Here is a 24155-nt window from a genome sequence, read left to right on the forward strand (position 1 = left end):
TTAGACCTGTTAACACAAACCCTTCTGTCCTCTAGACAATTCACCGACATCCTATGTGGAGCCTGAGGTTTGGGTTGGAGGTAACATCCAGATACACCACCTGGGTGCTTGCTGCTGGCTGGTGGCCTGGCCAGGGCCACATCGCCCACGTCCTCCTTGCAGCAGGAGGACTGGCTTGATGTGGACCAGAGCACCCAAAACCTCAGTGCTTTGAACTTACCTAAGATGGACCAGAACAAGTGAGCTTCTGCTACATTAATAGTCACCCATGATTAAGGATTGAAGGGAAAATAAGGCAAGCTGCATTAAAAAAAAAAAAAAAAGCAGCAAGGAAATCTAATCAGAAACTCAATATACCAGAAAATTATGTGCTACAGTCTCCGAAGATTCCCTCTAAAAACCTTTAAGCTTATGCACACTAGTAAATTGCTGTTAGTAGTCTGTAGGGTGCTCACAGTGTCACAGAACCGTCTGTTATCTGGCTTCACAAATACCTACTGCTAAACACATATATATGTATTTGTGTGTGTGTATACTTTACATACACTCATATTTACTTATTCCATCTTTTGTGTCGAAACTAGGAACAAAATGAGGTTATGCCCTACAGCAAAACATACACAAACATAATGCAGAATCACCGGAGCTGCCAAAAAATCCCCACTGCAGAGAGAAGATTAAGTCTAACAAAATGGACAGCAAACCACAAGTTTCATACAGAAAGCTTGTTTCCAATACGGTTAGATTTTATCATTCCATGGTTTCTTCCTGTATTATGGAAGCAATTGCTTTTTACTAAAGTACAGGTATGTCAGATGCAGAAGCAATGGTCCATCTAAACCTACATTTGACAGTAAGTAATACAGACAATTTGTATCTCAGCATCTATTCCCAACCACATAAATCCAGCCAGTGGCTATCTCCCAGGTTTCCTCATTTTCCATACATTTTTCTATCTTCCCTTGAGCTGATATGCACCACTTCTTATTGCTTCCTTTGGAAATGGCTCCATAATTTAAAAATTTTTTATGCAATAGAAATACAACTTGAATTATAACTGAGGTTGGTGTATTTGGTTTCCTGATTACACACAATGCTTTGAATTTAAGCACTTGCAGAAAGCCCTTACTGCTAAGGTGGCTCGTGGTACCCCAGGACCAGCAAGGAGAGATTGGAGGCAATTTTGCACTGCCCCTTCCCCTTCCTGGCCACGGGCTGCTGAGTGTGGGTGCTGGCCCCTTGGTGGGCGAGTGCAGGATAGGTCTTGCCTTCCTGGCTGCTCGTGGCTCCCAGCAAACAGCAGCATGCTTAGCAGCATCCTACTCATCCCTGAAGCCCACAGGATTGCTCCACAGTGGTTTGCCTCCCTGCATATTCTTTCCTAACCCAGAAGCTTTCTAGGCAAGAGAAATGCAGAAGGGGACACACTGAGTCAGCCAAAGAAACGGTCTCATTTTGACTGGGCACTTGCCACCTCTGGAGGGGGAGGCCTTCTGGTCCAGCACCCAACTTCCATGGGACACACCACGGCACCACTCCAAAAGCCAGAGGGGATATGTTGTCCCAATAATTGCAACTGCAGGGCTGTCCAAGCAAAATGACTTCTTACTGTAATTTTCCAGTTCATCAAGAAGTAGATGTTTCCTTGAATCCTGGGGAGTCCTGGCTCTCATCTGGCAGTGTCACTATGCTCCTAAGCCATGCAGGCACCAGGGGCCAGTGGCATCCCCATGGAGTTGAGAGCCTTTGGGATTTCAGCTGCTGGGACTCCAGGTGCAGCAACCCTCAGCTTGGACTCGCTTTCCTTTCTGAAAATAACCTGGTTTGTTTTATTTTATTTTCACAATTAATCACAGCAAAGCCAAACATGAAAATCCTCCCGGGGTGTAACAAGCTTGGTCTGCATCGCTCCTGGTACCTGACCGTGATACTCACCTATGCTGGGCTTCATCCTGCACCCCGGTGAGCGTATGGCAAGCTGTCGGAGACGGAGCTGGCGTCCTTCACCCATGTTGTCAACGGGGTCTGCCCATACACTGAGGGAGGGAGGCAGGTAGGTGGGCTTCTCCCACCCTAGTGGCATTAGATGACATGCAGACCAAAACCAAACTTGGTGCAGCAGGAGCAGCTCCAGCCCCTCAGCATCAGTGCACCTCAGGTGGAAAAGCAGCTGGGGACGTGTCAATGCAATGGGAGATGAGATTGAAATAATCTGCATCAGAAATACTGCTTACAAATTTCATCTTATAACAACTTATCAAGGTGCAGATTGAAATATTCCCACTCCGGGATTCCTATGTTTTTTCAAGATTGAAATTTTTCCTTCTTCTATAAATGTTAGTCATTTGCAACCCAGGAATTAGCTTTTTCTGATGTTTCTCCCTATCTTTTCAGGCCATGTGTTACTGTGCACAGCCATCCCTCTGCCTTTTGTTCCACCCTCCTCACACTTCTTGGTCCTAATGCCCCAGAATAACTCTTGCTGCTACACATGGGCTCATGTCTGCACGATGAAACAGTAGCACAAAGTGATTGGCGACAAACATTCTGCACACTTTTTGGAAATAAAAAAACCCTAAACATCCAGCCCTCGACCCCTCTGCCACCGCCAGGCAGAGCAGCATCAGCCACTGGGTTGCAGGAGCTGGATGGGGCAGATGGCCCAGAGTAGGAAAGGGGGACAGCGAGAAAAGCAGCCAAGAGGCTGAGGAGTGCACTGGGGAGCAGGAGCAGTTATACGTAGAGATGAGGAGAGCAGCCATGGAGACAGCCATCCTTCTCCAGGCCTGGGGAATAAACTGCAGGAGTGGCGGCCCAGCACAGGGACAGTGGAAAGGCAAAAGGTTATCCTAAGGATACAGTGGCTCCTTGTGGGCAGAACATCTGAACTAAGCATATAAGTATCCCATGCTTCCCAGCATGGCTTTAAATTAAAATAAACCCATTCTGTAACACCGCCAGAGAATGGCTGACTGAGAAATTTATAGTCCAAAGTATCCAGGAATTCCCTTTCTATTACTCTGTGAACATTTATTAAAAATATAAAAATGAAATTTAAATGGCCATATTAGGAAGATTTGATGCCCTTTGTGGACACATATTTTTATTTTCAGGACAAAGTTGCTTTTCTTCCAAGAAGTCTGATGAATTCAGAGATGGGAACTTTCTAAAATCATGCACAATAGTATTGTATAGCATTGCTTTTGCTCGCTGTTAAGTGATATTCTGTAGTTCCTCCATTACCTAGAGAGTCTGAGCTGACTGGCCTGGGTGAAGCCCAAAATCCAAAAATAGAAATAGAAAACCACTAAATATTGTAATAGATATTCAAAATCATAAATCTGCCATCAGCCAAGCAGAGAGCCTCTGTTAACATCTTCTTCACGTAAAACAATTATTTCTTGAGGAATGCAAATAAAAAGAGTTAATGAGACCAATTTAAAAAGTAGCTTTTGCAAGCCCAAGAATTCTAGATTATTTGTATAAATATCCAGATTTTTGAAAGATGGTCTGCTCTCAGGAATCTTTTAACCTTTTGACATCTCTACGCTGTGCATTTACATCCCCTATGAGCTGCGTTGGCCCTGTCTGGGGGAGGCAGCCTTCCTCGGAGAGGCAGTCTTCCCGAGGGACCACTCATGGATTTTCCGTGAGCTAACCCCTGGACAAAAAACAGCACTAATCCCAGAAGCGGGATCACTGGTTGCCAAGCACAGAGCCCTGTTGGGAGCCGGGGTCCCACAGCCAGGGTGGGTGGTACATCCGAAAAGTGAGGGTGCACGGTGTCCTCCTCCAGCACAGGGAGAGGGTGCAGGGGGTACAACTGCCACAGGGTCTTGGACATGCATGCTGTGTCCTGTCTTTCTAGCAGACAGCAAAGCAGCAGAGAGGGGCATGGGGATTCACTTCAGGCACAGCTTTTTACCACAGTTTCATGTTGTACTTATAACCGTACCAACAAAATAAACTGGCTGCACCAATGTCAAAATCTCCACGTGCTTCTTTTTTCTGAGAAATTCAACTACTCATTACAAATGGATGACAGGAGAAAAGCTTTACCATGTGCATTGCCTTGTATGAAAAAACATCAATGTTTTGTCTCTGTTTAGCTTGTTTCTCAATACTGTTCACAAGATGTTACCACCTTGATTTTTTTTATTATTACTGCTACTTTAATTTCTAAGCTGGTGCATCTTCCAGATACCCCTAGGCATGTCCTCTGCTCTAGTCTGAGGGTAAAAGATGTTACTTCTTCCCTGGTCTTTTAGGGTCTATCACTGAATGTATAGTAACTATGAAATGATTAACCTGTAGATCAATCTCTTCTTGGAAGTATGTGACCAAGTAAGCTGGTAAACATGTGCATGGGTCCCAAAAGATAAATAGGTCTTTCTGTGTGACATATACTTGACAAGTACACAGCATATCTGGAAAAAAAATCTTTTCTAGATACTTCCATAGAAAAAGTTTACCTTTAGGCTCCAGTTTTTCAGTTTGCCGCAACACATCCAGTCAGCCTGAGAGTTAAACAGCATCTAACACCGCCAGAGTCTTGGCAGAAAAGTCCCCATTGATACTTATATCACTGTAAAATCCACTCATGCTGAGTTACTTACTAAGCTGACCGTTTTTAAGACAGTGCAAGAGAAAACCTACCAAAAAAGCCAAACATAAAAATCCAAATATAAACCCAATGTCTGTTGAAATGTTAAAATAAGAATGGGATAATGTTTGCAGCGTTGAACCTTGGCCCTCAGATGGTTTCTTCGTATGAGATTTCAAAATGCATTGGCACCTACAGGTTTCTTGCAATGCTTTTCAACATGCATATCAGCCAGTCCCAATGGTCTAAAACCTCTCAGACCAATTCTGGAAACTATTTAGCACCTGAATCCCATTTATTTCCACATAAACGTCTCAGTTCCTTAATCGTAATTAGAAGAACTGTACTTCTCTGCCTCTCGCGAATTGTTTATTAAATTCTACATAAGACTTCTGAGGACCTTTAAATATGACAAGAGGAAACCAGACATATCCTGGACAGATCAAAGTGAAATGAGGAATTAAGTAAGGGAGATTGGCAGTGACAAGATGAGCTTTGCTTTGGCTCCTGGAGATAGGTAGACAGACATACAGATAGACGGACAGACAGCATGTAAACACACTACTAAAAGCCTCAAATTACGATGTTTAATTTGTAAAACCCAGCTAACAGCATTTTCAGTGTGTGTACTGAAACAGACAAAATAATTCCTAATTCATGACACTATGATTTTCCTTCGTGCTGCTTATGAGATATCAAATTATTTCCATTATTCACTGGAACAAATAAATATAAAAACTTAGAAATTCATACCAGAAGTTATATTTATGGAAATACTGTCTAAACTTTGGAGAAAACACTTTGTACCAGGTCAACAGTTCAAGACAGATGGCCTCATAAACCTCTCAGCAATGTATAAAACCTAAGGTTATATTTGACGGGTTCCAGGAACTGCATTTCACACAGATGACTGAGTGCTGCAGCAGAGAAGCAGAGGCCATTTACTGCCCAGTAATGGGATGTGAGCTGAATAACACCCATCACCTGCACACAATGCAGGGTGTGAGTGAAGCGGAGAGTGGCCAAGAGCTACTGTCCCAAGCAATGTGCCACACCACAGCATGCTGCCAATGGTGACCTGCAGATCCATGAACTCCTAGATGTCTTAAATAATTCTTCTCTGCCATTTGGTCACCTACAAAGACAGAGTAGTGATGCTGAAACGAAGGCCCAGGGAAGCAGCACGCTTCATGGAATGCTACACAGCAGAGCCTGAATTTACATACTTGGCTCTGTCTGGTTCTTCAAACATTCATAGCCATCCCTTCTCTATTATTAACATACACGGTAAGAGCATCAGACTTCACATGACATATACTCATTTACTGGCATTTTACAAGGGAACCCTATTTACTTAAGTCAACATATCTACAGCTGAAATATTTACTCATATCTAAGAGATAGTCGAGCTACACAATGTTAAAAGTTTATCAGTTTTTTCCAGCTTCATGTATTTTAGACATGTCAGTAAGCAAGCTATCACCTCCCAGTGCCTCCACTCATAAAAGTGCAGAAGACAGCATGGTATAAATAAATATGCCTACCACATGGTATGTCCCTTTTTGCTATTGTGAAGCAGGCACAACAAGCATTCTGTCATCTGTCTGATCTGGAAACTTATTGATCATTCAACAGTATCTGGCATCCACTGGTCTTGCACATAAAAAATAATCTCACACTATGAGATTTCACTCCAAATTTTAAAAAAGAAAGCACAGGTATACACGAGAGAGAGGGAGAGAGATCTTTCCACACATGAGCAAATCACTGCAAACAGGACTACAAGGTATATGCTGTAATTTGGGAGTGGGAAGTGTGTAAGGGTTTTGGTAATATTTCACTCACGTAAGTAATTCTACTATTCTAATGGAGAGAAATTATGTAGCTGGAGCTCACAGCCTGTTTACTCATAAGTTTAGAAATTTCCTGGTGTTGCTATAGACCAGGTCCCACTGGAAAGCATTAATGATGGTACTGTTTCCTTCTTGAAACAAACATAAAACTAGTATATACACCTGCCCAGTTGGTACCACTCTACCACTTTTTCCCTTTTTTTAAAATATACACTGCTCGAATCCAACAACCTTTCTCATGATCTCTCCATTTTGCTACAGAATAATTCTTTAAAGTAACATTTTTTTGGTGAAAATATTTTTCAGCATGCATTTACAGCCTAACCAATACTGTTACAGGTGGGACTGGTGGCATTGCCTGTTACCGACTTCTTTTGACTCTTCCTTATATTCCATGCCTTTAGATGCTTACAACTCTTCAGGCTGAAATCTCCCATGTTACAAATCCCTCTGAGTTTTAATGACTTTAAAAATGCCTGAATAACCTCTGAAAACGTACACCCTGCAGATGCTGAGGGATGCCCTGCCTCAGGGGCACCTTGTGCTTGCTCGATGATGCTGCCCATGCTGGGCACAGCTGGCACGCAGCAAGGCTGTGCATCTGCACTGGTCTCTTCAGCCCTTCTGCTGCTTCCTGCTGGGCTCACGTGCCAAGAAGGAGGAATAAACCAGGCTTCAAAACAGAAGGGGGAAGTCCAGGAGGAAATACTTCTGGACAAGTGGCCTGCAGGAACAGGGTGGCAGGGAAATAAAGCCAGGAAATTATGCACAGAAGTCTGTTCAAAACATGTTACTAAAGTTTCCCCAGAAATGCTTCTGAGGAAACCAAAAATTAAAATCATTCAAGCTATTTAATTTTAGCCCTTGCAAGTACACCTTCCACGTACAGAAAGGCACCAAATGCCATTACCACACAGTACATTCTTCTCTTTCTCAGTACACAGGGCAGACAGCACTACCTAATGAACAGGGATAGCAAAATGTCTTGATCTTCACTGTCTACAGCACCGCCAGGCTTCTGCACCCAATCAAGGAGAAGCGAGCAGAGGTCTGAGCAGGCTGACAGAGCTCTCCAGGGACAGGCTGATTGCCAGTTATCTCCCCAGGTATCTGCTGGCAGACCAGAAATAGTGAACTCAGAAAACTCACTGTTTTGCTGCTCCTCAGGTCAGTTATGTGCCTTTCTCCCAGTCCTGGCTCAACCTATTGTTCTTCAGCTTGTTTTCATCCAGGTATGTCTCTTCCATCTCCTTGCACAGGACCGCCAGGCCATCCCAAGCCAGCAGTGCCCACCTGCTGGGTGCAGACCTGAGGGTCCTAGGGGGCATGGGCATGGCTCCCAACCCAGCCTGCACTGGACACCCAATCTACCCCCGCTGTGTCTCCTCCCTGTCTAGCCTACCCTCCCTCACACCCTGCCTGCGGAGGCATTCCCCCATTCAGCCCTTGTTCTCCTGGGTCGCCTCCTTGCACAAGAGTTTCCAGCTCCCACATACACCAGTGGTGTCTGCGTGCTGCTGCAGCTGAACACTTTTTGCAGAAGACAGAAAGAAGAAACATCAGGACATGTATTTTTATCAAAGCAGCCAATATATGAGATATACAGAGACTATTTTCCACTGTTGTTTCAATGGCCGCAGGATATACACGCCAAGTTTTGATCTTCCAGATGATCCCAAATTTTCTTCACCTGGGAGATGCTCTCTCAATGATGGCCACATGAAAGATGTCAGACAACTGTGTGGAAATTCAGTGTGGGATGCCAGGGACACTCCAGAAGGCTTTGTGAGTGGAGAAGTGGTCCATCAACATATATTTGAAGTAGTCACAAAAACAATTTCCCCATGATGGCTTGTGACTCATTCCATAACTATAGCCATGCTATGCAGAAGGGTGCTCTTGCAAGGCTGTACAAGCCATGGTAGAAGTGACATTTTTTGGATGAAATTGTCAGGAACATCCTTTGCCTTTTTTACCCATTTTCCCCATTGCCTGTTTCTTTGTACACTGGACACTGTCAGATGCACACACTTCCATCTGCAGATTTTTAGGCACTCATGGCTTTGAGACTTATTTCTTCTGTTTTAATCAGTAGATACTTCACAAGATATAATTATGATGTGAAATCCCTATATGCCTGCTAACATACTTTGAAAAGGAACTTATCTGCAGAGTGGGAGTTTTGGTTTTAGCTTACTCTTGTCTCAGTACTAATCAGGCTATTTCATGTTTGCCCACCAAAATGCTTGCAAATGCCCCTCCTCATCTCAAGATTGTTTTTCCTTGCCTAGCTTTAACACATCATGGCTTTCAACTCTCATTTTTTCCTGATAGCACTAACTTAGAGAATGTTCTCATGTAGCTGCCACCTCTGTTTTCCATTTCCAGAACAGTTCATTTGTTAACCTCAGATTTTTTTGAGTAGTCCCTTGTGAAGCCACACTGGCTTTTTTACTTGTTTCTTTGCTTATCTTTTTTTCAGAGGAATTTTAATCTGCTGCACCCTGAATTCAGATTTCTTATTAGAAATCTCCAGCTTGTTTGCACACCCTTGGATCTGAGGTACTTCTTCTCATTGTATCCAGCCCATTAAAACCCTGATTTAACTCAGTAGTTAAGGATGTGCTTAATTTAAAGAATGTGTATAATCCTATCCCTGTTCAACAGACCACATATATCAATGGCTGTTCCAATGGGACAAAAGCACATGCTGAAAGTTACTGTAAATTTGTAAAAACTTCTATTCTTGAAATCTAATCCTCCAGTATTACTGCAGCACCTTCTGGGTCCTATACAGGTTTTTTTCAATTAAACAAAAGTTTTTCAATACTCTGTTGTTTTCATCTTTTCATAGGACTTGTTACCTCCTGGGGTTTTAGGTCACTGCAGTTTTTTTACACCCTTTAGAGAGAAGTAATCGCATGTTTTACCATATTGAGGTGACAAACCATCACACATCAAACATCAGAAGCAGGAGACCCCTTATTCAGAGTAAGCAAAATAAAACCATTTTTAGATCTCAAATTTCTGATTTGTAGGGTTTGCATTTGTGCAGTAATCTGCAGAAATCACCTGTGAAGGCTCACGCTTACCTCTCTTCCTTCAGGGCTCAGGCTGAGAGGCTGCACAGAGCCTGTACACTCTGAGGCCAGGCTTTAGCTGTCTCTCTAGTTCGGTGACTTTTTACCTTCTTGCAGAAAGTGACACCAACATGCACGGAGAAGCATGCTTCCATAAGATGAAGTAGCAAGGAAAGGCTTCCCACTTCCATGCTCCCTGAGGTAATTCATCCTTTTCTCATCATGAGTCAAATGAACCATCCTGGAGGAGCAAATTTTGATTCAGTGGTATAGTACTATTCTGGAGAATTTTTGTTTTCAACACAATCTTCTGAAAACAGACACATTTGCTCTAGTAGCCAAACGCAAACAGAAAAGAAATGGAAAGAAAGCGACATGACCGAGCAGCAAATCTTCTTTTACCCTGTAAAAGCTTGCCATTATAAATGAAAGCTGATAAAGTAAATATAATGATTAAAATCTTTGCACCTTAGAACAATAAGCAATTCTGCATCCCTGCAGTCCATCAGATGCCATACTTACAGCTTCACTCACTGTCTCCTAAAAAATATGTTGTTTTGCTTCTTGGCTAAACTATTGACTCAGAGTGGGACATAATTCCAGACAAAAGGTAGAACAGAGCACAGACCTGTTTGATTTCTGTCTTGGTATTCTGTCTTTGGTTTAAACAGAGCTTCATTTTGGGTTGCCCTTTTGGTTTTTTTTGTAGGTTTGCCTCATGACTCAGTATTATCTGTTAAAAATAGTGTGCAGCTTGATGCTATCACCCACACCCTAACAGCACTTTAGCACTTACTCCCTTTCAGGCAGAAGAGGAATTTTTCTTGGTGTTAATGGAAGTGCAATCAAGGGCTGTCGGGACCCCTTTGAGAAGAGAAGCACATACCATATGCTGAGGTTAGTCCAAATCAGATTTGTGTCCTTTTTTTAAAAAACAAAAGTAAAATATTTTATTAACATAGGAAGTGATTCAGAAGAATCTGCAGGCTGCAAAGCAGGGTAATATTCCTCAAATGGTACAATGACCCAGACAAATGGAAAAGCTTGCAATTATACAAATACGATGCAGTATTGTGAAGCTGATTGCAACCTAAGAAGCTGCAGAAAGGTATTGGTCTTCCAGGGAATAACGGATGCATGTTGCAATCAGCAGCCAAACTTAGATAACGTGATATGTAACTTATTAAATAAAGATGTTTTAATGTTTCTTCACAACAAAGTAGAGGAGTCATAAATCACAAAGGACTGATTCTTTTGTGTCCCACAATTCTACAAGTTTGAAGAAAAAGAATATATCAAGTTTCATTCTCATTCTAATCTCCACGTAGTAACCTTGCGGTCAGAGAGAAAGGCAAGAGTGTGTGGAGGTATGCCTTCCATGAGGGAGAAGTGATGTTGCTTTGGATTGGTTGGATTTCTTAAAAGAAGAATCTATTGCCTGAGTAACTGGAAGTGTTTTACTTCACAGGCCTGAAATAACAGAAAAATTGGTAATACATTAAGTAATTTGGGGATTATTTTGTAAACGAGACCACCCTTTAAATTCATCCACTTTCCCTATCAAACGCTCCCTTCCAAGAACTAATCACTGAATCATTTTCTTTCTCTGTTATCTAAGTACTGGTTTTTTCCATCTTCAGGGTTTTTTTGTGTTTGCATGAGCTATTTCTGTTTCTCCACACTAATACATTTTAGCTACTAAAAAAAAAAAAAAAGCAACACATAGAAGGCACAATCCAAAGTGAGCAAACATCTCTTGCAGAGAAGAATTAGCAAACTCCAATAACTGTCTGGGCATTTATTTGCTATCATTTACCTGATCATTTTGAAGTACATTTGAGCCATTAAAGCTTTACAACATCCCACGAGGTTGTGTTTTTAACCTTCTTTCACAGACAGTAAAAATGATACAGAAATAGCTTAGCCCCTGTGCTGTAGGTCATATGGGCAGTAGCAGAGAGGGGCCATAAACAAGCCGACAAGGCTATAATGTTCCAGCCATTAGACAACACCACCTCCTTCTGGAATGAAGAGTCAGCAACACGGCTGTCCGATGCAGGGGAGAAAACATACAAATCACTGCAACTGCTTGAAAACAATTGCAAGGCAGCCTTCCCTAAAAAATGGAGAGTGAAAGGTGAACTATGACATTCACCTTGTGAATTACATACTGCATATTTTTACATTAAAATAAAAACAATCTGATGTTCAGATACTGTTCAAAAAAATAGAGAGCGACACAAGATAGAAGCGCCTTTGCCTCGACCTCTTCATCTCCTGGGCACCATGCAGGTACAAAGAACCCACGTTTGCAGCAGGACCAACTCGAGCACTGAGAATCCAGATGGGAAGGCTGCATTGCATAGGCACATGAGCAAGCTTTCAACAGCTGCTCCATCACAGGGCCACAGCCAAGTGCATCACTGGTTCGTTTGCCTGCTTTACCTGCCTGTATACCCGGTTACCTCTGGTACCCAGGCTGGGCAGCTCAGGAGTAGCTGTACTGCAGGGTACGTATAGTCACCCCATCCACCTGGTCAAGTGCCATGCTGTGGGTTTTGGAGAATACAATTCTGAGACTGCTTCTGAAGTTCCAGCCCTATGGGAAGAAGGCTATCCATGCAGATTGCATCCAGCATCCGGGATATATGGAGCTGAGATCATTACAGTTACAACCACAGCAAACGCTGAAAGGAGTCCAGGCCGTTATTGCATAAGGCTCGAGCGCTTTCCTGGCAGTGACTGTGAAGAATATGAAAATGTTGAAACTGAGAATAAATTTCAACATCATCTCTCAGGAACAGTCAACTGGCAATGGAATTTCAAGGGGGAAAAGCTCCTATAAAACTAATGGCTTTTTACTCTCTGTCAGCAGATGATTAATTCCTGGTGCTGGAGGTGCATCTGAGCGACTTAGAACGGAGTTCTGGAAGTCATGAAGAAGCAAGAGAGGTTTTGACCAAAGCTTAATCATTCTATTCTCAGCCCTTGCTCCATCCAAAGCCCCACTGATTAGAAGCCAGCAAGAATTTTTCCTTGAAAAAAGCAAAGGCAAACGTCAAGATAATCTTGGTTTGCAACTTGGGATCTCACATTAACAAGAAACTAAACAAGAGAGATTAAAAGTGATACTTCAGATGCCTGATGTTCAGCACCTAAATCTGTTTTTTGAAACGTGTGTGTATACTCCCAAAGCCAGTATAAACTGGCTGACTGGGGCCACTGAAATATGTGCCACATAGTCTGACATACCGATTTACAATCGTGAGTTTAATTAGAGTGACCCAAGTTAAAAATCTTTCTCAAAGAGGTTCACCAGTGGTTACAGACAAAGTCAGTCCTACATCTCGTCTCTCCCCGTTGCTATGTTCTGAACACGAGTGCATACAAACCTACAGCCCTCAGCTCCTCAAGTCACCGCAAACCGCACCACTTCCAGAAATACATTCCCCAGCCTAACACTAACTTGTGGTAGGCATGGCCAAGTAGGTCTTGACATTCATGATACTCCTAAAACAACACTCTAGGGGAGAATAATAGAGAAAAGCTGGTTTGGAGATACTTCCTGAGCAATCATTTATAATGAATACCTCCTAAATATCTCCTGTGCTAGAGCTAAGAATACAGAGGTGAAAACATACAATACCTTATCATAATTCTATTTAGTTTTGAAAAGTATTAAGTATACAATATATATCCAGCATGTATGCATATAATTCGATTATTGTAATTATTTATATTTAAATATTTTTACCATTTTTATTAAACTCCCCTCCAAACACCTGGAAATTTTCATTTAAAAAAAAAAAAAAAATCAGTCTTTTTAGCAAGTGGTAGGACAGCCAAAGCTTTCTTGCCAATCAAAACATTCCCAAACACTGATTTCATTTTTTCCAAAATTGCATAAATATTTTTGAAAAATCCTCATGATCTTCTTACTTTTTTTTCTCAAATGGAAAAGTTTGGTTCAATCAGTACTACTGAGGGAGATATTCAACATTTGTCATATGCATTAACTATTGTCTTTCTTCACTGCCCTTCACTCAGTCCATACTTTTGACTTCTGCAGTAGAAAAAGCAGGTATCCCCATAACAAACTGCCTGATGCATCTCTGGCGTATCTCGAGTCAACATATATTCTATACATGGAACTTGGTTTACATGCTATGAAAAAAAAAAAATAGCTTGGGATGACCTAACTAAAGACCGTATAATAATGCAAGCAACCTTTACCCAGCATACAAAGTTACATTAGGATGGGGCATCAAAATATGTTGTACCAAAGTCTTCATTTCCTCCACCTTGCCCTTTTTGTTGCTGTATTTTGTCCCATCCCTGCCACACCATCCAGAAGGTCCATCTATTTTTCTCCGGATGATATTTCAATCCTTCCCTTGGCGGGTAATGACTCCCAACTGGTTTCCTCAGCTTGTGCTTTTAGCATGCTCTAACTTCTAGTGACAAACTTATCAATGGAACAATTAACCAGGAACACTTTCCAGATGGTGCAGGAGTAATGCCACAGCTCTCTTTCTCCAGCTCAACCCTTGCTCTTTCAGGCAGCAGCTCTGTGGCCTCTTCTTTAACCTGTTCCTTACCACTTGATAGTCTGCCTACAAGTCCCCATCTCCCTCACGTTATTTCAGTCTCCCACACAGCTCAGTGGCACTGAAGCTCTGCTAGATTAAACCTCTACGTTTCACTTCCTCTGAAGAGGAATTACCTTATCAAAGAGAAATATCAGTTAACTTGGTACAATTCACCTTTGAAAAACTCCTGTTGCTTTAATTTTTTTTTTTTTTCCATTTTCTACTTGCCTTTCTACCTCTGCTCTCTATCGTTTCAAATCATTCCATACTACTGAGGTGATTCTAATGAGCTGCCCAGATTATTTTTTCCTTCCTTCAACAGAGGGTGTTACAGGCATTATCCCCCAATCATAAAGTGCTACCTTTGAGTTCATACATTATTAAAAATCCTTTCTACCAGACTTGCAATTTCTCTGCCAGATCTTGGACTATTATGAGATGGATGTTATCCAGCCCCTCTTCCACTGCAAACACATTCATTTGCACTTCTACAGTTACTCCTGACTACCTTTGTCCTCATAGTCTACCTTACAAAATATAGTCTCATTATAAAACAAAAGCAAAGAATTCTTTAGTTTGAGGTCATATTTGGACTATCTTTATCTTCATTCCCTTCTTATTTGACTGGGGGGAAGAAGGGAATTTTTTTAACTCCACTTCTAACCAAGGTGAAGAAGTACATTGATTTTGGAATCAGTCTTGTCTCCGGTGACAGATCTCAACACATGCCTTTAAGGGCTTTAGATAAGCCATTGATGTCATTGTGTGACGTGGCAGAAAGGTCCTAATACTTACAGAGTTACAAAGCTGAAGCTTCTGTGCCCTGGAATTACACTGGCCAATATCATGGTAATCATCTAAACCCAATAATTGATCCAAAAGAGAAAGAAAAACTATTCCGACACTGATTTCAGCTTCCAGTATATTTGTCATTTTGAGTATCTATGTCAGCAAAGACTGACCAGAAACTGTTTCAATGGCTATCTTACCTTATGAGCTGCAGCATCCCCAGGAGCTCCATCCAAGTAGAATAGCCTCATCTGGGGTTGACGTGCCTGGGCCAAATCTGGTGCTTCTGCAACACACTCCCTCGCCTTCCAGCTCATCTGGAGGACATCTTACACATTCACTAAGTGGGGTAGCCCAAGCTATTATCTAGCAGAAAACACAAGTGCACACAGCAAATATAGGAAAAGTAAGGAGAGTTCAATAATTATTTTATGTTTCTCACAAGGAGAGCTATAGGCGGCTATTCATTAAATCTCCCAAACTATTCCAAGTCCTTCTGGCTTGAATGTATAAGGAAGATCCTCCCTTCTCTGTCTCAGGCTCCTTCCATCTTCACCATGCCAAAACCCCAGATAAAGCCTCATTTAAGCAATATATAAGGAGCAATTTCAATCCACTTAATGTGTGTAATCAAATAGCTCACTGCTCAGTATAGTCCAGAGTTTGGGAATGCTTATGAAGCTGCCACAAAGCTTTCAGTGCACTGCAGAGCTCTGCTTTGAACTGCCAAAGAAACTGGAGGTTCTTGCCATAAAACTGAGGTCCAGTGTGTCACAGAGCGCACATTGTTTTGTCTAATTTGAACCTGGAAACAATTTCTACTCTTCTTCCAGAACTGGTGAGTAACCACTGAGCAATCAGATTCATGTCTCCATGTTAGTACTGAATAAGATTTTCACAGTGGGTTTTGCCTTCTAAGAACCATCTGCCCCATGATACCACCTCCTCTCCTAATTTCCACATATTAAATTTCATTAAAGAAGAGCTGAAATGCAGGATGCTTTTCTTCCTCACATCACCCCTCTGAGGAAACAATTTTTTTCTAGCTTCCATAAGGATCGTATGAGACTGAGGGAGCAAGATGCCCTCATGATAGCCTCTGTAACACATTGGTCAAAATGGTGTATTTTTAGCCAGTATCCATAATGTCTGCCTGTGAGCTATATTCCTATGAGAGCTGCCTAACCTGGCAGTGGCATGATGGTGTTCCCAGGTGCTACACGCTGAAGCAGAGCTGGCAGCAGACCTTTGCATGTGGATGTCCTTGGATCAAGACATGCAGGAGAGCTCCTGGGCTTATGAGGTCTTTAACAACACATGGACAAGAGAAATGCCCTCTGGGGTCAGACCAGCCATCCACCTAGTCCTATAATCTATCTCTGACAGTGGTGTGTTGTAAATACGTATGTGCAAATACGAATGCACTAATACATCTGGCAGAACTTACTCAATTCCTGTGGTTGCAACCATTGCAACAGAGTGCTCTTTTTGGGTTGGCAATGTACACCTTTACATCATGATCTGTGCAATCCTAATGACCAAACAAGCTAAACTCGATCAATTTAATCCCTTAAGACATCCGCAAAGAGTCTTTCTGATTACAAACAACAAGCAGGCAACCCTTCTTATTAGAAAAAAGAGAGATAAGTAATAAATGAGCACACAAACCCCATGGGCTAAACTGGCTTCTTAAAATACATTAAGCCTGGCTAGCATATGTTATCAAGCAGAGCCAAGAAAATGGCTCTAACTGGGTAGGGAGGGAGTCTCCTGTTTTGCTAGTCATCTTTGAAAGACAGAGAAACCCACTGGAGTAAACTGCATGGCACAGCTCCAGCCAGCCTTAGACCTCACGGAGGAAGGATGCCCCGCAGACCTCTCCTGTGGTGCACCCCAACTCCTCTTGCCAACACCTGCTTTAGGGGTGCAGGCAGGGCCACAGTGCAGGTGGAGGCACAGCCCCCACTGTCAGTGGAGACATCAACGGGATGGTGAGGCAACCTAACTACAGCAGCCACCAGCAAACACAGGAGTCTATCCAGATCAAAACTTTCCTCTTTTTTTTTTGTCCCATCAGTCCATTTTTTTGGAAATACTGGTAATTTCCAGAGAAAGCAGCCAGTTTTCTCGGAGGCAGGTGTTTGGTTGAAAACACAATATTTTGTCAAAAATCAGGTTTAGTGAAGAATACTTGACAAGACTTTCTTCCAATTTCCTGTTCAGAACAGCCTGTTACTGGCTTGTGGCCCCTCTCTCCTTGTCCTGGACTGGGACGTGCCACCAGTAACCTATGACTCTCACACGGCTTTCTAGCTTTGGTCTTGTCAGCAGAGAGGAAAAGAGCGATGGAAAGAGAGCTAGTACTCAAGAAAGGCAGAAACCTTGGAAACAACAAATAATGAATACAGACTGGCAACTTAGAAGTGAAATATTATGAAACGATTAAAAAAAAAAAAAATGGCCCACAGTGAAGAACTGGCTAGTCACACAGAGCTGTCTAGTCCCAGCTATTAAACTGTTATGAAGTCAAAATTGCATGAAATAGTTTCCTAAGTTTTTCCATGTATATAATAACTATCCACACCACAATGGTGTCTCACAACTAGAAAATAGGAAGGGGAGATATACACAAGACACTCTGTATTAAAATGTGATCCACGCTATGAAAAACAAATGAGAACCCTGGATCTGACCTAACTGCAAAGTAATTTCAAGTGATAATAAGATACCAATGATGAATTTGTTAAATGTGGAGTACATGTGGAACTCATCTGAAGCATACAGCCGAAAAATAAATACACTAATTTCAGAAGTGATGCAACGTGACATTTTGTCCGTAAGCAACCAGCTGAGGACGGTCTAGCCTGCAATGGTATTTTTGTAGGCATAAGTTTGTTACATTTTTAAGTGCATGTTAATATTTGTCGTTTACCTAATAGTTCAGTGAGACAATGGTCTCCTCAATTTACAGACATGAAAAGTCACACTGCTTGGTACAGCAAAGGGTCTATCAGCACTAGAAGATACATACACAGTGTATCTAACCAAAGACCAAATCTGTTTTCACATACATCACAATTACTTTAAATTGATCATGTATTTCTAATACCAGCATGTTCAGACAATGGCTAGATCCAGTCCTTACTGTAACCATGTTATCAATATGTCTATAGCAGGACCAAAGTAGTTAATATTTTGAAATCTTTTCCAGCATGATGTTTCTATGATTTCTTCCCACCAATTGTGTGCTTCTTTGTTCTGAATCAAGTTCAATGTGCCCAGACTGTCCTTCCTAGATTCTGTCTAATCTCTTCTTGAAAGGCCTCAGTGACAGCAATTCAGCTACTTCCCAAAAAGGTCTGTTCCAAAATCTAAGCCTTCTGGATATGTCTACAGAGTATCTCTGTTTTCCATCTACTATGTATTTTGTATTAATAGTTCTTTGTAGTTCTTTGCAATTTTCATTACTGGCATTTATGGACAAGATTTTGCAATAATTTATCCTATTCTTATACACTGATTTCTGCCTATTCACTGGATAAGGAACTTAGGTCTCTAAGCTGGATTTCTTTTTTCTGTTCCCAGTGCTAGGAGCTTACAAGTCAGGTGTAGAGATGTTGAGCACTGAAGGACTGATGGATCTGGATGTAAGTACCTCTATTCAATGAGACTCATCTACATGTAAAAGCTGTTTCAGAAGAAGGTACAGCTTGAAATGAAAATGGGAATAATGCTGTAACTCCATCATTGAACAAGCCTTTAGTGGCTACAGTAGTGTATCACTTTGCATTGGTTAGCTTTCAGAGAAGGAGAACTAGATGCACTCTCCTTATCATCAACAGTATAATTTCCTGTCAGGCTGCTTGCTGCCAGGTTTGTTTCTAACAGGTTTTGACCTTACATAACTTAAGAACATTTGCCTACTTAAGTAAATAGAGACTTCGTTTTCACTGTACGGCAATATTAGATATTTCATCTGTTTGCTTTGTAATATAGATAAAGACAAAAGTCAATTCATTTTCTGTATCTTATTTTTCGCTCCCTCTCCAGATTTCCCATAGCCTAATGCTAAAGACTAAAGTCTGGGTAACAAGCTGTACTTTTATGCCAAACACTTTATTCACAGGGGGAGGGACAGAGGTTTACCAAGGAAACAGATGACTAGTAACTCCAAAGTACATATGAAATGAAAAGGGGGAATTCTAAATTTTCAAGGACTTTTTGGAAAAGGTATTTTAGGTGGCCCCAAGCAAGGAGAAATCAGGAAGCAGAAGGCACATATTACTCTGCAACCTTTCACAACACAACAGCCTAAAAGCAATGAGAAGATTTTCGTACTGCTGAGGGCAAGCAGTCCATGAGTCCTACAATAAAATATTCCATGTCAGGAAAAGGACCTCAATCTTTGACCTCTGCATGATTCATAGTCTTTCAAGTTAATATTGAAGACAAAACATATGAAAATAAAGTTACGATGGGTGTTGGGTTGTAAACACAGGACTGTCTGCTAAAAACGAAAAAACCGTAATTTTTATTTCCTTTCATTTACCTTTGTCTTCATGCATGTAGTGATACTGCTAGATAGGTTTTTCATGATAAATTCTGTTTATTGAGTATTCAGATGGATATGTGATGAACACAGAGACCACCCTAAAACTCCCATGAAAAAAAATATCCTTTTAATCTTAATTATTTATCTTATAGCAATCAGTTTCTTAATTGTGCTTTCAGGAACTGAAAACTTGACCAACACAAATATTTCTATTGATTTCACAAAACAGGAGACGTTAACTTTTTTTAACATCATCTTTAAGGACTTGACATGCCTGTATAGCAACCATGTAGGCAAAAAATTCCCAACCAATAGATATTTGATGAGCAAAGCCACTGTAAATATCTGGTTGCACATTTAAAAAAGACATCATACAAGACAAGAACAGTCCAAGACAAATTATAATGGACATCATACAAGACAAGCACTGTGTTGCTCCACCACCCTCTGCAAATCTCTCTGCTTTGGAAACATTAACACTTCCTTCTAAAAAAGAACAGTCCAAGACAAATTATAATTCCAGTCCATATGCTGATAAAGTTTCAGAACAAGCTGATTTAGCACTGACAAGAAAAGGTTTAGGAAAGTCAAACTGTAAGTCCAACCCTCATCTACACCAAGGCTCTTTTATGCTAATTTGGCATTAAAAATAAAGCCTTTTCTGATGTGCAAATTATATTCTCACCATTCAAAGACCACTTTACCTTTCCAGAAGAATACAAAGAAGCCCTGGTAAATGAAAACCAGCTGAGCATTTGTACATAAAGTCTAAGTGCCTGCCCTCTTCCCAGTCAATGGGATGAAGCTTACAAATAATACTTTCTTTTCATAAAAGGAAGCCCACAGGCACACTCATCTTTACATAATTGCTTGTACTTCTACTATTATGTCACATATAGGGGTAGGACTCAACATTCCACGTGCAAACACCAACTTCACGTCCTCAGTTACAGCCAACTGCATGTTAAAAATCAGGCCTGGACTCAGTATTACCCCTGGATCTCTATGATCAATACATCAGTACTGCAAGCCTGGTCTTGAGTGTCATCACTCTAAAATAGTTCATGGCATAACATCTCGGCAGCTACCAAAAGAAATATGCATGCACCGAAGACCCCATCTAGAGCATGTGAAGACACTCACTTTTGTTTACATTTCACAAGCATTTTCTTAAGTGTTCTCAGGTCTGCAAGATCTGTGAACTCCTCAGGGAGTTCAGAAGGTACAGAGTGCCTTGGGTCAGGACACCTACCCAGAAAGGTGCACCACCCTCCTCAAGGGGTGTGATTAGCCCCTGCAGACACGACCTCTTACTCCCACAGCAGGGAAACCTGAGATGCCCCATCCACATCATGCTCCTTACAGTGCTGCCACATAAGCACAGCCGCAGTGAGGTGGACAGGCTTTGCACATGTCTAATAAGTCAACATTATGATGGGAAAAATTCACCCAATGCCAAGAGCTCCAGCAAGACCGTATAACACTTCATTTGTGTGCTAAAAACTCAGCAGGGATTTAAGTTAATTAGATCCTTGTGTACAAGAGAAAGTTAACCCTTGCTGAATAAACATTTTTTATTAGTGAATCAGAATTAGATAGGATATATTTCTTAGAAAGCAGTTTCATTTGAATGAGACTTAAATGACTGACATACCATGCCTTCAAAAGTTTCTTTTTTGCAATTTGTTTCTTCTTTTTTCTTTTCTTTTGTTTTATGAGTGCACTGTTCCAGAAGGGCCTTCTTTTTCCTCTGTGTAACAAAAACAAAGATAAATTCTAAAAGCAGAAGACATAAGTCATCTTTCACAACACTCAAAGTCAAGGCTCTCACTCTGGTTTGACTTGAAACAGAAAAAAAAACCATTACAAAGTACAGCAAAAGTTTGCCAAGTCTCTTTAATGACCCAGAAACTGATTATGATGTACTGAATTCTGCAAGTTAGTAAATCTGCCCACATACACGATAGCAAACCAAAATGTTAGGACACGGTCACCAATGGGATTTTCTGTTCAGCATTACACAGACCCAGTAGCAAAGTGACTCCCAGGGAAATTTCTTGATGGTAAACAGGATGAAACTAATGAGTACATGAAGATACTACTCACAAACACCAGAAGATGCTTCTTGGGTGGAACATTTCTGCCAGCTGTGCCACAGAGTCGCCCACGGTCACCCCGGCCCTCAAAAAGCCTCGGTGAGACTGGAGGGCTAAAGCCAAGCTTTCATCCTGGTGTTTTTGCCTGCCTCCTCCTCTGGCCTGAGTACTCTCATCAGTGTCCTTGCATGTGAAAATAATTGTGGTTTCATGCTTGCTTATGGAGCAGTGGAGGACAAAGCCACAGAAGTTACGGTCAGATGTATCATCCCTTTTTTTCATTAGCACAAAGCATAACGAAGACCTGACCCAAAGTCATCTCAAGTCTATCCATTCACTCCCCCAGGCTTTTGACCAGCACAGATCACAGTGTAGCATGAAACACAGTGCAGTTATTTTCACACAGAAGTACACTGAGTAGAGTTCAGACTTTAGAATGATAGGCACAGGCATGCTGTGCCTAACAGAGCCAAGAGGTCTTTAAGCATAAGCAATGACTTAATTTGTATACAAAAGGGGAGGCTGGAAAATGAAATTACATTTGCTACAGAAAATTCATCTTTGTTTTCCAAGATGTTCTTGCTTTCATACTCACTAAGCGCCACCACTTAAAAATGACTGGGACCTTGGGTGGACACACGATCTGTCATGTTACTTCTGCAGCCTCTATGTGTCTTCTTGACAAATTTCTGTCTGAACTGTATTCCTTTCATAAAGTAATATGTTTATAATTCAATCAGGGTTTACAAATATCTCACCAAGTCAAATGAAGTCCAAGAGGGTGAAAGGCAGTTTTATTCTCCTGCCACAAATTTTCCAATCACACCTATTTTTATGTTAGCAGGGGAAACCTCCATGATTTAATAACTACAAGCCGTAACAAACATGAACTCAAACAAGCACTTGTAAAGAACAAAAACAAATGTTTCACTCTGAAAGGTATGTTTTCCCTTTAAACAGTTCTTCCGTTAGAATAGAAGCATAAATTTAGCTGATTTTTACCTTTTTTTTTTTTTTTCAGCAAAAGGTTATTTCCCTCTCCCCCTCCTCCCATCCCAGATGGCTACATGTTGACTCAGTGCAAGGAACTTGGGAGGTTATACAAACATGAACCTAGTTTGACAATCCATTATAACTTGGCTAATGCCCCTCCGTCACCAATAATCAAGGCTCTGCTAACACCTTCATTCCTTTCTTTCTTATTTTTGCTGAGTACATTGCACTCTGCTCAGCTGAATCACCAGGATTTCTTTTCTTTCAGGAGCGCCCTTTCTTTTAAAGGCTCTTAAGGGAAAAATGTTTATTTCTCAATGAAACCCTTGAAGGGGGTTGCTTCTTGCAGGTGCATTTCCAGAAATGTTCATTTTGAGAGCAGTTTCAGGCATATTTTTCCTCTCTGCTCTCCCCTTTTCAAACATCAGCACTGCACAGGGAAACGGTGTCCAGCTGTGGCACCTAACCTTACTGTATGCCTACCCACCACCCCCCCCAGCACTGCTTGATCAAAAATCCAAAACTGAGATTTGATCTTAATAGAGATGCCCAAGTCCTGAGTCCACCCCACACAAAGCTCTCAGCCCTAGTGGAAAATATCCAAATGAAACAATCCTACTAATTCAGACTTCCTCACCAGCTTCTTTATAGGGGCCCGAAATACCAGTTTTAAAGGAATATTGGGTTTGGGTTTTTCTTTGTTTGCTGAGGCCACAGTGTCAGCCTGTGGGCTCAGCTTTTCCAACCATTCAAATTCATGCCCTGCCAGGAGAAGCCTAGGGATCCCACCAGGAATGCAGTGGCATGGCAAACCCAAAGTCCAGTCATGGACTCACGAGCTTGTGTGAACCCCTGTGGAGAAAAACATCACTCCACCATGGCTTGTCAGTACAGGTGTCTCCAAAGAGGCTTCAGCGTGGCCACAGGCTCGGCTCTTGCCCAGCACTCCTGTACAGGAAGGAACTGTGGCTGTGTGAAGGATGGGGCTCCCAGGGACTGGTACCCCAGCACCCACCTTGGCAATCCCATGCAATGGAAAACGTGTCCTGCTTCTGCCAGGCAACACACCTCCCCTGGCTAGTCTCCAAAGCATATCAGACCCATGCAGACACATTTATCAGTGTGCTGCACCACATGCCGGGCCAAGGTAAGTAAAGTTTGGCAAGTTTGCATGTCCCTGAAGAGCATTGCTACTGCAGGCGGGAACACCTCTCAGGCTGGGCAAAACATAACGAATGGGGCCCTCCAATTCTTCCCAGCTGGGGTCTCTTTGATGAAGCAAAGCAGGATTGAATAAATAAACCCATCTTACCCAGCCTCTATGGAAATCCAAACATTTCTGAAGATTTTTGTCATCTCAAGTTGAATACAGAAGTGAGGGTAACATTTTGAAAGTATCTTGAGGGAGTAAACTTTATTTAAGGGAAATGACTTATGGGCTCTGGAACTTATTCCTGCAAAAACCCTCAGAGGTAGGGTCTGGTCTTAAATCCTTCAGGTGCTCTTGAAGATTTAGGAGTTGAAAGTGGTGTCCAAGGTCTTCATCCAGGCAGTAACATTTAAAATAATCACATTTGCAAAGGCTTTGAAACTTCATTCC

Source organism: Eurypyga helias, unplaced genomic scaffold, assembly GCF_000690775.1.
Source record: "Eurypyga helias isolate BGI_N326 unplaced genomic scaffold, ASM69077v1 scaffold5558, whole genome shotgun sequence".
NCBI classification, from domain to species: Eukaryota; Metazoa; Chordata; class Aves; order Eurypygiformes; family Eurypygidae; genus Eurypyga; species Eurypyga helias.